Source organism: Manacus candei, unplaced genomic scaffold (assembly GCF_025592945.1).
Source record: "Manacus candei isolate 608988 ecotype Guabito, Panama unplaced genomic scaffold, ASM2559294v1 h1tg000035l, whole genome shotgun sequence".
Lineage (NCBI taxonomy): Eukaryota > Metazoa > Chordata > Aves > Passeriformes > Pipridae > Manacus > Manacus candei.
This window is the reverse complement of record NW_026138083.1, coordinates 8,187,575-8,200,940: the sequence shown is the minus strand read 5'-3', so window position 1 is coordinate 8,200,940 and position 13,366 is coordinate 8,187,575. Positions and strand designations below refer to the sequence as shown.

At 52.3% G+C, this 13,366-nt stretch overlaps 1 protein-coding gene across 10 annotated transcripts in view; it reads left to right on the top strand.

Moving 5' to 3' along the window:
• Positions 1 to 13,366, top strand: part of KAT14 (lysine acetyltransferase 14) — a 151,636-nt gene that overhangs the window by 65,433 nt on the left and 72,837 nt on the right. The window contains exon 11 of one of the 10 annotated variants that reach the window (XR_007905344.1): positions 11,787 to 11,797. The exons of the other annotated variants lie outside the window; for them this stretch is intronic. The gene's annotated coding sequence lies outside the window, so the exon portion shown is untranslated. Of the gene's footprint in view, positions 1 to 11,786; positions 11,798 to 13,366 lie in introns of those variants that run through there. 10 annotated transcript variants of the gene reach the window in all.

Below are 13,366 nucleotides of genomic sequence, written 5' to 3'. Positions count from 1 at the left end.
GGCTGGAAAGAGGAAACAACAGCCCATATCTCCAGGAAAGAAAGCCTGGAACCTTTGCCTTTCTGGTGTACTTGGTGGGTCAGCCTGGGCATGCTATTGTCAGCAAGGGCTATCTGTGCTGACACCTTTGGTGTGAGAGGAATCTTTGTTTGTATGCAATTTTGGGAACTGGGCTGTCAATTGCGAGGCAGGGGTGAAAACAGGAAAACACAGCCCTTATCCCCAAAAAGAAATCCTGGAAGCTTTTGCTTTGTGTTGCAGTTGGTTTGTCACCATGGAGACTCCATTGGCAGGAAGAGCTTTCAGTTCTGGCAATTTTAGTCTGGGGGGAATCTTCATCCATATGCAATTTTGGGAGTCGGGCTGGCAGTTGGGAGGCAGGTCTGAAAACAGGAAACAACAACCTTTATCTCCAGGAAAGAAAACCTGGAAGCTTTGGCTTTGTGGTGCAGTTTGAGTTAGCCTGGGGACTCCATGGGCAGCAAGAGCTTTCTCTCCATGTACCTTTCTTCTGGGAGGAATCTTTGTGTCCATTTGCAATTTTGGGAGTCAAACTGGCAGTTGGGAGGCAGGTCTGAAAACAGGAAAAAACAGGCCTTATCGCTGGGAAAGAAAACCTGGAAGCTTTTGCTTTGTGGTGCTGTTGGTTGGCCAGCCTGGGGACTCCATGGGCAGCAAGAGCTTTCTGTGCTGGCACCTTTCTTCTTGAAGGAATCTTTGTATGCAATTTTGGGAGTTGGGCTGGCAGTTGGGAGGCAGATCTGAGAAAATGAAACAATAGCTATTTCCCCAAGAAAGAAAGATTGGAAGCTTTGGTTTTTTGTGGTGTACTTGGTAGGTCAGCCTGGACACTCTATGGGAAGCAAGAACTTTCTGTGCTGGCACCTTTGTTGTGGGAGGAATCTTAGTTTGTATGCAATTTTGGGAGTCGGTCTGGCAGTTGTGAGGCAGGGCTCAAAACAGGAAACAACAGCCCTTATCACCAGGAAAGAGCCTGGAAGCTTTGGCTTTGTGGTGCAGTTGGTGGGCCAGGCTGAGCACTCCATGAGCAGCAAGAGCTTTCTGTTCTGGTACTGTTATTCTGGGAGGAATCTTCTTCCATTTTCAATTTTGGGAGTCAGGCTGGCAGTTGTGAGGCAGGGCTGGAAACAGGAAACAACAGCTTTTATCCCCAAGAAAGAAAGACTTTAGGCTTTGGCTTTGTGGTGCAGTTGGTTGGCCAGGCTGGACAGTTGATGAGCAGCAAGAGCTTTCTGTGCTGGCACCTTGGGTGTGGGAGGAATCTTTGTTTGTATGCAATTTTCGCAGTTGGGCTGGTAGATGTGAGGCAGGGCTGAAAACAGGAAACAATAGCCCATATCTCCAGGAAAGAAAGCCTGGAAGCTTTGGCTTTGTGGTGCAGCTGGTGTGTCATTCTGGGCAATCCATGGGCAGCAAGCGCTTCCTGTACTGGTAACTTTAGACTGGGAGGAATCTTTGTTTGTATGCAGTTTCGGCAGTCGTGTTGGCAGTTGGGAGGCATGGTTTAAAACAGGAAACAATAACCCTTATGCTCAGGAAGGAAAACCTGGAAGGTATGCCCTGTGTTGTCACTGCCAGCCAGACTCCCAAAATTGAATACGGATGAAGATTCCTTTCAGAGAAAAGGTGCTACACCAGGAAGCTCTTGCTGTCCATCGAATGCCAAGGCTGGCCAACAAACTGAACCAGAAAGCCGAACCTTCTAGACTTCCTTTGCTGGGGAGAAGGCCCGTTGTGTTCTTTTTCAGCCCTGCGTTCAAACTGCCAGCCCGACTCCCAAAATTCCATACGGACAAAGATTCTACCCACACAAAAGTGCCACACCAGGAAGCTCTTGCTGCCCATGGAATGCTCAGGCTGCACCACCAACTGCACCAGTAAGCCAATGCTTCCAGGCGTCCTTTATTTAGGATAAGGGCTGTTGTTTGATATTTCCAGACCTGCCTCAGAACTACCAGCTCGACTCCCAAAATTGCATACGGATGAAGATTCTTTCTTGATCAAAGGTTCCAGGATGGAAAGCTTTTGTTACCATGGAGGTCTCAGGCTGGTCCAACAACTGCAGCAGAAAGCCAAGTCTTTCAAGGTTTATGTCCCTGGAAAAAGGGCTGTTGTTTTCCTTTTTTCAGCTTTGCCCTGCATAGGGACGAAGATTCCTCCCAGATCAAAGGTGCCACACCAGAAAGCTCTAACTGCCCATGGAGTGCCCTGGCTGACCCACCAACTGCACCAGAAAACAAATCCTTCCAACCTCTTTTATTTAGGATAAGAGCTGTTGTTTGCTTATTCCAGACATGCCTCAGAACTACCAGCCCAGCTCACAAAATTGAATATGGACGAAGATTCTTCCTTGATCAAAGCTTCCAGGATGGAAAGCTTTTGCTACCCATGGAGTGCTCAGGCTGGCCCACCAAATGCACCAGAATGCCAAGGCTTCCAGGTTTTATTTCCCAAGAAAAGAGCTGTTGTTTCCTTTTTTCAGCCCTACCCTGCATAGGGACAAAGATACCTCCGAGATCAAAGGTACCACAGTGCTCTTGGAAATGAGCTGGTGTGATCTGGATCTGTGAGCAGCCCTGACCTCACACAGCACTCATCCAACGGCAGGAAGACCCTGCCTGGCCCCTGCTGGGGTTCTTGCAACCCCACCTGCAGAGGTGTGGGCAACTACCCAGGCAGGATTAGACCCGACCCTGGTAGGCAGCAAAGTCCCTGCCCTGGCACAAAGAACCCCGGGGCACAGGGACCCTGCTCTGCAGGACAGCCCCGGGCACCCCTGGCTGCACCCCCACCTTCCCACCCCGCAACCATCTCTGGGAGAAGGAGCCCACCTGCGCTGTCCCTCTGACGGTGCTGCGGGGAAGGCCTGCCCTGGAGAACATCCTCCTCCTGTGCCACAGAGAAACTGGGAGAGTCCGGACAGATGCGCAAGGCTGTGGGATGTGGTAGCTTTAGGAGATTCCTCCAGGAACATAAGTGACATTGCCCTGCACCTGTAGATTCACTCTGCAGAGGACTGTGAAGTTGTGTCCCCAAGGGAAGTCTCAACTAAACACCTCCCATCTTTCCGCTGCCTTTAACCTCCCTCTGCCTTGCTTCTCTTCTCTCGTGGCTACAGGCAGTGCCCTCCACCCTGCTGGGCTGTGCAGAGGAGCTGCTCCTGGGCAGAGCTGTCTCTCTGCAGTGCTGCCCGCTTGCCAGGAGCTCCCTGTGTGCCCGGAGCCAGGCCCAGCTGAGCAGCACAGCAAGAGCCAAAGGCAACCCTTTCTCTGCCCCTCTGGGTTCCCTGCAGGTGTGCCTGGGGCTTCAGGGGAACCTGCTGTGGAGCAGGCTGAAGGAAACAATGATGTTCCCTCTTCTCACCTCTTCAGTGACACTTCTTTCCAGCAGTGACATTTCTCCTCTTAGAAAATTAACAGGGTATGATGATCACCTTTTCTAGTTTCATCATTACACAGGACACCAAGAGGGTGACAGCAAAGGCTCTAATAACTCCCTGGCACAGTGGGGGTTTTCCTGGAGTCACACACAGAAATGTGTCAGGGCTCTGAGAGGTGTCCACCCCTGAGCTGGACTGATGCACTGCTCACACACGTGAGAGACACGAGTGCTTCCCTCGCACACACATGGGCAGTTCATTGCAGCAGGGGCAGTGTCTCCCTGGGCTCCTGCTGCCACTCCCAGAGCCTGGAGCCACCTCAACCCTCTAGTGCTCCCACCCTGCCCACTCCAACACTTCAGATGAACATTGGGGTTTTCTACTCACTGGAACTGTCCAGTCCAGCCCCTCCCCAGTCCCCCCATCTCCCTGCCCCGCCCCAGCCCAGCAGAGCAGCACAGTCATTTCTGGTCCTGCAGCAAGAAAGGGAGGAAATAGAGGACAGAGACAGTGACTCTGCATCTGGACTGCTCAGGAGATCATCAGCTCAGGCGGAAGCTCCTGCAGCCCCAGGGCCAGACCCGTTTCCCAGTGGCCTAGGCAGCTGCTGCCACGTGGGCACAAGCTCTGCTGCCCAGGATGGTCCTGTAGTGCAGGGCTTTGCAGATGGCCACGTAGCAGTCGTAGGACATGATGGTGAGAAGGGCAACCTCCGCTGTGATCAAGGAGAAAAGCAAAAAACACCTGTGCAGCTCATCCTGAGTAGGAGATGACCTTGGTGTTCCAGAGGGAACTGGCCATGGCTTTGGGGACAGTGGTGCAGATGCAACCCAGGTGTGTGAAGGAGAGGTGGAGCAGGAAGAAGTCCCTGGGGGTGTGCAGGTGGTGGTGGCAGGCTACGGTGCTGAGGATGAGGCCGTTGCCCAGGAGGGCAGCCAGGGAGATGCCCAGGAAGAAGCAGAAGTGCAAGAGCTGCAGCCCTCGCATGCCAGGAGGAGGAAGTGGGGGATGGAGGTGCTGTTGGACATGAACTTCCTCTGGGCATCAGGAACTGTCCAAGGAAGAAAAGGCAGTGAAAACTTAGGGACAGCTGAGTCACTGTGACACGGGGGGCATCATGGAACCAAACGAACCCTGAGACATTTCAGAATCCCACGTGTGTTGGGTCTGTCTGAGTTGGAGTTCATTTTCTCACTGAAGCAGTCACAGTGCTGTGCTTGGTATTGAGAGCTACAAAGGGGTTAATCACGCTATGATTTTGGGGTCAAATAGCATCTTGGATTTTATTCGTGGAGCAAGACTGCCATCTAGTGTCCGTTTCTTCGGGGGGTGGGGGGGGCAGTCATTTCCGCAGAGTGGTCTTGCTTAGCAGACCTCCTAGTTTTGGCAACTGCTGAGCAGGGCTGGCACAGCATCTGCATTGTCAGCTTCCTCCCTTGAATCGGGGGTAAGATCATGGGAGGGGATACTGACAGGCCAGTTGAGCCAAATTGACGAAAGGGATATTCCAGAATATATGGTGGCAGATCAGCTGCAAAAGCTCAGGAAAGGAACAGGAAAGGGGGGAAATCCATTTTTTTTACAATACTTGCCTTCTGAGTGACCTCGCTGTGTGGTGAAGCCCTGCTTCCTGTGATGTGGCCAGGCATCGCTGCTGACGAGAAGAAGAGAATAAACCTTTTTATTTTTCTCTTCACTTATTCATGCACAAACTTTGGCTTTTGCTTTAGTAAAGTGCCTGATCTCAAGGTAGAAGTCATTTTCCATCTTATTCTGTCTCTCCTGTCTGACTGGGAAGGGCAGTGATAGAGCGACTTGGTGGGCACCTGGCATCCAGGCAAGGTCAACCCACTGCAATATTGCAGGGTCTCATGGAACAAAAGGACTGCTGGGACACTGGGGAAATTCACGGAAAAAAGTGGTCGTCGTGACACTGCCCTGCACCATGGAACCATATGTTCCCTGGGAAACTACAGAAAACCAGGGAATTAAGGAACGTCATTGGGACGTGCGGAACCTCATGGAATTAAACAAACCCTGGGATATCTTTGAAACTTCCTGGAATCAAAGGGAGAAACAAAAGAATTAAACACAATGACCAGAAACCATTGCATAGAACATTTCTTTAAGATGCCAGCTGGGGATTCATGGGGGTACTCTGCCATGCATGAATCAAAGAATCAGTATAAATTTCGGAATATAAATACAGTGATACTTGAAAGATTCCCCACTCACAAGCAGTCCATAATAAGGTTATGATTTTGGAGTCAAAGAGCATCTTGGGTTTTATTCGTGGAGCAAGACTGCCATCTAGTGTCCGTTTCTTATGGGGGGAGCAGTCATGTTCGCAGAGTGGTCTTTTCGCTTAGGAGGCCTCGTAGCACCTCTGATTGATCTATCCGACCTCTAACCCTAAAATGAATGTTCTAGGACCAGCTAAGACATGTGTCTTAGAACTTCCCGTTTGCTTAAACAATATTTAATTGACTTTCTTCTTAAGAGAACGTCTTATTAAACAAGTTTTCTGAGGCATGTAAGCTAATTTCTTGAAGATGGCCATGCGATACATGCTCTATTAGTTTCCATGTATCATCGACATTCGCTCTCCTAAAACTATTTGTAGTCTTAAAAGAAAAGACCACTACCATGCCAAGAAAGCAAATCCCTTTGTTGATTAGGATATCATTTTTATTTTAGTTAAATCTTCCGATTTACTAAGTCGTTCAGAAAGGAGATCCTCCATCATTTCAGTGCCATTGTGACAATATGGGGCCTCATGTTACCCATGGAACACTGAACACTGCAGACTCCCCTGGAATCAAGGGGTTATTTTGACACTCTCGGGCCTCATGGAAGAGGGAGGCCCTGCAGAGAGACCTCAAAGCAGAGGTTTGGGCAATCATCAACCAGAGGAAGTTCAATAAGGGGAAGTGCCAGATTATGTCCTCAGGATGGGGCAACCCAGGATGTCTGGACAGACTGGGAACGACGTGCTGCATAGCAGTGCTGGAAAATGGCCCCTGGGGTCCTGGTTGATGGCCAGTTGGCCAGTGGTGCCCTGGCAGGGACTCACTGCTCAGTCACACGAGGGTTTTCAGGCACACGAGTCCTTCCCTTGCACACACACACAGAGACAGTTCATGGCAGAAGGGGCAGTATCTCCTGGGGCTCCTATTGCCGCGCCCGGAGCCTGGATGCACATCAGACCTCTTGGGGTGCCACCTGCTCTGCCACTATCTGAGATGCCCCACGGCCTGAGGGATAGACACGGGGAGCTCTGTCCACAGAAGCACATCCCAGAACTGCATCCAGGGGCGTTGCCAGGGTTTAGTACCATAAATGCAAAGTGACACTGAGACACTCTTTGTACCACTTAGCTTCAAGGCCCCCCCAGGAGGCCGATGGCAATTGTACTTGCTCAGAGTCATGTCCCCACACCAACACCAGGTATGTGCTCAAGACTTGTCTGTTCAATGCAAAGAGAGACACCCTGTCTAGTCCTTCCGCCTCTCTCCAGGGAAGGCTAAAGAACCTCTGCGGACTGGTGAGAAACCAGTACTGGAAGTAGAGGTTCCATTGTGAGTGCCAACCAAGAGTGGTTTGCAGGTCTGCGATGCATGCCCTGGGGTTATCGAGTGCACAAGGGAATAGCTCACACCCTTCCCTGGTTTTCCTTCATATCCTCCTACGGAGGTGACAAAGATGGGAAAGAGAATGAAATTTTTGGCTGTGCCTCTGAGTGCCCCTCAACCTGCTGCAGATATGCTGGTTCCAGCAAATCCAGTTGAGGAGTGACAGGCAGTTCCCTGGTCCTCTGAGCAAGAGTAGCAGGAGGAGGGAAACAGCAGAGCTTTCCTCACGGAGACTGCATCTCCATGGGTCCAAAGCAGGAGGGAGATGCCATGCCACTTCTGAGCTTTCTCTGGGGAAGGTGCTTCTCCAGTGCACTGCCTCACCATAGCATTGGTGCCAGAGGCCCTGAAAAAAGCCCAAGTAGTCTTTGTCACCAGCAGAAGTTCTCCTGCTGCCAGCAGGGATGATCCCCGGGATGGACCAGGAGAGGCTGAGCCCGGGCTGCTGAACCTGGAGGGATTGTCTTCCTCTCGTGCCCTGGACCATTCTCACAATTACGTGCCCTGGAGGACAATTCGGGAGTCTCCAGGTGCCAGCAAAGGAGGGATAAGAACGATGAGATGATGGCAATGAAAAAACTCATGGCCTGCCCTCCGCATCCAGCCCTCACCCGAGGAGAGACCGAGCGACGCGGAGGTCGAGCTCAGCCCCGGGGCGGAGTTGGCGGAGGAGGGCAGCAGAGAGAGAAGAAGGCAGAGGAGGGAGAGGAGGTGGAGAGGAAGGGGCCCGGCCGGAGCAGAGAGCCGGTGCTGTCGGGGGCAGTGAGAGGTCGGGCAATGGATCGGCAGATGCGGTGCTGTAGAAGAGCCTGTGGGCTCCTGGCATAGTTCTACCCTCTTAGGCATCAGAGCAGAGACAACACATTTAAAGGAAGGTGAGTATTTTGCAATTGTACTGAAGGAACATTGGAGAAGGAATGAAGGATGGTCAGAAAAATAACATTCCATGCATGGTCCATCAACCAGTCTTCCTGAGCCCTGGGCCACATGGATGGAAGTCTTTCCTTTCTTACTGTTTTTTTTTGCTCTCTCACCACCTCTAACACTTGTTCTGGCTTGGCTGCACCTCACTCTGTCGCACTTTCTGCGTCCGCAGATTCTTCAGCACACCTCCGAGATTTAGTGTTCAGATCCTTGAAGAGTGACAATCCAAGTCTTGCAGACCATTACCGTGTCTTTTCCACACTCAAGGCCAAAATCCACCTCCTATCCAAAGAGAAAGATCTTCATGAACCAGAGAATTGCAGTGCCTGCCTGGAGGGGATAAGAGTATTCAGGAGAGGATGGCTCAGGAGAAGTTAAGGACGTACATGGCAGCTGACTGCAGTATGCCCAGACTTGCGCTGCGCTACGCTGTGTATGTCACTTGGCAACCGGCCTGTGCTCTGTGGAGGACTGAAACCCCCTGCTTTCATAGGGGCACTATTTTGCTCAGCTGTAGAAAGTTACCCCATTTTTGTATATCTAAGAAAATCCCCTGAGAGCTCCAAAGACGACCGTGTCAATGAATCCGTGTCCGCCAGGGTGCAGCAATACAGCGCCGCTTCCCCAGCACTGGACCCGGAGAGCCAGAGGACCGTCCAACGACGGTCTGCCGACACCGAGAGCCGCCCCACTGGCGAACGCAGACTAGAAAAGTTCGTTCTCTTTCCCATATTTTTCATCGCCGTAAATTCTGAGGGTTCCTTTCTCCCTGAAAACACACAACACTGATCCTGCAAACAGAGAGCCCTGAATATGTTGACAGCCTGGGGAAAACTGGAAGTCGTGCCAGAGGCAGCCTGGAGGCAGAATGCAACGCATTATTAAAGCTAGTGAGAGGAGAGCTTGATAGACCTATGCCAGCCTCGAAAGGATCTGCTGATTTTTTTAGAAAGGCAGAAAAATTGCATTGCAGAGACAGTCGAGATATCCTGTGGTGGCAGCGGGTGGATGGGCACCCGGCAGTGGTGGATGAGAAGAACAGGGAGAGGAAGAGAGGGTGAAGGGAAGAGCAGAGACGGAGAAGAGATTTGAAGTTTCTCTTCCTTCTTATTTCCTTACAGAAGTAAGATCATCTGGAGTGAACACATGCAAGACAGCAAACACGGCATTTGCAACGTTTTCCCTCTATTCAGTGGTATTTCCGCACAGGGGCCTGAAAACCCTGTTGAGTGTTTTCTGGGAAGAGGAAGAAGGATAGAGTGATGAAATGCCGGGATTTAGACAGAAGGTTTCCTAGGCAGAGAGCGAGGACGAGACAGACGAAGTTCATGCTGAGCCCAACCTGCGTGTTTGCTGAGAGGGTCAGAAATGACCTCCCTGTCCCGAGAAAACAGAGCTGCCAGAAACGACTCTCTTGGGGGAGCAAAGGAAGAAGGAGGGCAGAGAAATGAACTCTTCTTTCAGTGCCTGAAAGGCTCTCTTTGGGTTTCTCCCTGCGCCAGCAGGAGCCCCTGTGGCTCCCTCAACCGATGGCATGCTGAGCATTACCTGACTCTGGAGCACCAGTCACGGGCAGGGGCTTTTCCCGTTCAGCTCGCAGTGCAGTCCTCCCCTCCCCAGCTGCAATCACCTGTTCTGCTGCACACCCGCTGCTGGGATTTTGGGAGCTCCGGGGTTTCTTTTCTGCTGCACCTTTCACATCTTCCCGTGTTGTCCTCAACTCTCTGGGCTGCTTGCCGTTTCCTCGGGGAACACGTGCCTCCTCCACATCTGTGGCTTCTCCCCTATCCCTCTTCATCTGCCTGGGACCAATGCCTCTCTCCCCAGTTCCCCAGGAAGGGGAGAGAAACCCTGCTGCGCAACAGCCCAGGGTCTCTGACTCTGTCTTGATCTGCTGGGAAAATGCACAGTGTGAGAGAGGAAGGTGGCTCCAGCAGGGCTGCTGGATGTCCCAGCCCCAGCGATGGCAAGGACAGCATATTCCCTAGGGAAAGTGATGAGTGATGAGCGGGGAACAGGATCACGACTCCGGTAGGTGATCCTCAAGGACACGCAGGGAGCACACGGGGCACCCACCAGAGTGCTGCCTGCGAGAGGTGGGGCTGGGAGAGCCTTAGCTCACCCATCTGAAAGGGTAGCTGAAGGGCTGAGGGCTTGGCAGATGGAAACACTCACTCTAAGCCCCTTCTCTAGATCAACTCCAGAGCGATCTCAGACACCCATCATACCACAGGAAACATATTGTTCAATTTGGTTACGTCTAACATGGGGTTTCCTCCACAAAATATTTATGAGGATGTGAAAAAGGATGGAATGATGAAAATGGTAAGAGTAAGATCATTCCAGTGGAAATGCTGCACCTCCTCCAGGTGTAACAGGAGATTTCGAGGAAGGTGGAGGGTCCTGATATTTTCCCAGTCTTGCCAGGCGGAAGAGCAACATCAAGCTCACCCTCCCTAGACCTGTGGGCTCCTGACATGGTTCTGCCCTCTTACGTATCAGAGCAGAGATAACACATTTACAGGAAAGTGAGGACACTGCATTTCTGCTGAGAGGATAATGGAGTATGGTCCTGCCACCAACCTCCTGAACCCAGGGCCGCATGGATGGAAGTCTTTCCTTTTTTTACCGCTTTTGTCTGCTCACTCACGACCTCTACCACTTGGTCGGGCTTGGCTGCACCTCGCTCCGTCGCACTTTCTGCCTCCGCAGATTCTTCAGCACACCTCCGAGATTTAGCGTGCAGATCCTTGAAGAGTGACACTCCAAGTCTTGCAGACCATTACCGTGTCTTTTCCACCCTCAAGGCAAGGCTAGACTCGTCCTCCTATCCAAAGAGAAAGATCTTCATGAACCAGAGAATGGCGGTGCCTGCCTGAAGGGGAAAAGAGTATTCAGGGGACGACGGCTCAGGAGAACTTAAGGACACACACTGCAGCTGACTGCAGTATGCCCAGACTTGCGCTGCGCTACGCTGTGTATGTCACTTGACACCCAGACATTCTGTCACAAACCTGTGCTCTGTGGAGGACTGAAACGCCCTGCTTTCATAGGGGCCCTATTTTGCTCGGCTGTAAAAACAGCTACCCCATTTTTGTATTTCTAAGAAAATCCCCTGAGAGCTCCAAAGACGACCGTGTCAATGAATCCGTGTCCGCCAGGGTGCAGCAATAGAGCGGCGCTTCCCCAGCACTGGACCCGGAGAGCCAGAGGACCGTCCAACGACGGTCTGCCGACACCGAGAGCCGCCCCACTGGCGCACGCAGCTCTCCGGACCCTTTAGCAGCGCGTGCCAGGAGCTCGGGGCTGTGGCCCGGCAGCTGCCGGTAGAAATGGATAAAATCATGGATTCGTAGGTTGGCGTGTGAGCATTTGATGGTGATTTCACTGCCCTCGGTGGTCTCTGCCAACGGGTCCTGCTGCACCTGGGCTCTGCCTGCAGACACTGGCGGGGGGAGATAAAGAAGAAAGCCGTCAGAATTGCTTTTTGCGCTGGATGTTGTTTCCCAGAACAAAGGGCACAGAAAAAATCAGGAACACACGGAGAAGAATTTTAAGAGGATGTCAAGGTGAGCAGTAGTGGAAGTGTCCATAAGTATTAGCTGGAGAGATGAGTGCGGGAAGAGAGGTGGATTGGCGGAGTCACTGAAGAATGGAAAGCTGCGGGACTGAGCAAGGCAAAGAGAGAAAGAAAAGTAGTAAAGGGGAAGGACGGATGGCAGGAGTTCTCTGAAGGACAGAGAGTAAAGTAAGGAAAGGAGAACGGTTCGAAAAAGGGAGGGTTTTTCCGAGGGAGTGCTTTACGAAGCAGAGGGAAGGACAGACGGGAGGATAGATCGGAGACTGAGTTCTGTGAAGAACCTGCCAGGCAGGACGGCAACATCGAGGGACCTGCACCGCCATCCCAGACCTGCTCACCGAGCAGAACCGCGGCCAGCACCGCCAGCCCCGCTCCACGCCAGAGCCGCATCCGCCGATCCGCTGCCCGGTCTCTCGTTGCCCCCGCCAGCCCCGGCTCTCTGCTTCGGTCGGGCCGCCTCCTCTCCACCTCCTCTCCCTCCTCTACCTTCATCTCCTTCCCCTGCCCTCGTCAACCAACTCCGCCCTGAGGCTGAGCCCGGCCTCCGCGTCTCTCGGGCTCTCATCGGGTGCTGGCTGGATGCGGAGGGCAGGCGAGAGCGGCGGCAGAGGAGCGGCGGTCGAGGTTCTGCACCGCGGAGGCGGCTGGGGCAGGCTGTGTGTCAAGGGGGCGGTTTCGTATCGGGGAGCTCAAGATTGACAGACCATGATCTTTTTTCATCGCCATCATCTCTTCCCTCTCATCCCTGCTTTGCTGGCACGTGGAGACTTCTGAATTGTCCTCTGGGGCACGTGTTATTAAGATTGGTCCAGGTGCATGCGTTTCAGACCATCCCTCCCGGCTCAGCAGCCCGGGCTCAGCCTCTCCTGGCATGTCCCTGGGAGCATCCTTGCTGGCAGCAGAAGCAATTCTACTGGCCAGACAAACCACTTGGGGTTTAGTCAGGGGCTGTGACACCAGTGCCACGGCGAGGGAGAAGCACCTTTGCCAGAGAAAGCTCCAGAGAAAGCTCGCACGTGGCATGTCATCTCCCTCCTGCTTTGAACTCATGCAGTCTCCGTGAGGAGAGCGCTGCTGTGTTTCTCCTCCTGCTCAGAGGACCAGGCAACAGTCTGTCACACCTGAACTTTGTATGTTGGAACCAGCACATCTGCTGCAGGTTGAGGGGCACTCAGAGGCAGTTGGTGTGCCAGCCTGGGCAATCCATAGGTAGCAAAAGCTTTCCGTCCAGGAAGCTTTGATCAAGGAAGATTCTTCCTTCGTATTCAATTTTGAGAGCAGGGCTGGCAGTTCTGAGGTAGGTCTGAAAAAAGCACACAACAGCCCTTCTCCCCAGGAAAGGAAACCTGGAAGCTTTGGCTTTCTGGTGCAGTTGGTGGGTCAGCCTGGGCACTCCATGGGCAGCAAGAACTTTTGGTCCTGCCAGGTTTTATCTGGGATGAATCTTCGTCCCTATTCAATTTTATGACTCCATCTGACAGTTTCATCAGAGAGCTGAAAAAAGCCAAAACAGCCATTCTCCACAGGAAAGAAAGCCTGTAACCTTTGACTTTCTGTTGTAGTTGGTGGGCCAACCTGGGCACTTGATGGGCAGCAAAATTTTCCTGGTGTGGCACTTTTTGCCTTGGAGGAATCTTTGTCCGTTTGCAATTTTGGGAGTCAGGCTGGCAGTTGGGAGGCAGGTCTGGAAACAGGAAACAACAACCCTTATCGCCAGTAGAGAAAAACTGGAAGCTTTTGCTTTGTTGTGCAGTTGGTTTGTCAGCCTGGAGACTCCATTGGCAGGAAGAGCTTTCTGAGCTGGCACCTTTGGTGTGGGAGGAATCTTTG